Below are 799 nucleotides of genomic sequence, written 5' to 3'. Positions count from 1 at the left end.
AATGGTGGATCAGATAAAGAGCCAGGAGCAGCTGGCTGCGGAGCTTGCAGAGTATACTGCCAAGATTGCTCTGCTGGAGGAGGCGCAAAGGCACAAGGATGAGGTGGAGGAGTGGCAGCACAGGGCCAAAGAAGCCCAGCACGACCTGGTGAAGACCCAGGAGAGCTGCACCTGGTGATGACGGCCCCGCCACTCTGCCCACGCCCATGTAGGAGCCTGTAAGTTACCATGTGTAGAATAACCTGCAGGAGGAGGGCGTGGAGCCCATGGGCTACAGCGCTGAGCTCTTTAGCGAGGGCATCTTGGACCACTGCAACAAGGAGAAGCACATCACCGAAGTGGAGAAGAATGAGCGCGTGCAGCAGCAGCTGCTGACTCTGGGCACCAAGTTGTCCTAGGCCAGAGATGAAAACAAGAGGATCCACAACGACATAATCCACAACGAGAACAGGGGCAGGGCTGGGACAAGTACAAGACCCTGGGTCAGATCTGGCAGGGCAACACCAAGCATCGATGAGTTGGAGGCCACGCAGAGACCAGGGCGGTGCATAGGGCGCCTGGAGCAGGGCTTTGCCGGAGGGCCTAGGCAGCCTGGGCACACTGGCTCTTTAGTACTCTAAATCTAGAAACCCCCTCACCATGTTCCATGTCCCTTAAAGAGGTACTAGTGGAAGCACTGTGGGACAGGCGCTACCCTGGTTATTTTTCCCAGCTGTATCACAGTGCCAAAAAGGCCTAATTTTTACAATTATCAAATCACTTCCTGTCCTTGGAGCAGGACTGATGGAATTACGATGCC

The 799-nt window shown here is 55.3% G+C and overlaps 1 pseudogene; it reads left to right on the top strand.

Annotated features, from left to right (window-relative positions):
* Positions 1-517, top strand: part of LOC101570820 — a 1,741-nt pseudogene extending 1,224 nt beyond the window's left edge.
* Positions 518-799: the final 282 nt, after the last annotated feature.

This window comes from Octodon degus, unplaced genomic scaffold, assembly GCF_000260255.1.
Source record: "Octodon degus isolate 3935 unplaced genomic scaffold, OctDeg1.0 scaffold00056, whole genome shotgun sequence".
NCBI lineage: Eukaryota > Metazoa > Chordata > Mammalia > Rodentia > Octodontidae > Octodon > Octodon degus.
The sequence above is the reverse complement of the archived record's forward strand: the minus strand, read 5'-3'. Positions and strand labels throughout refer to the sequence as shown.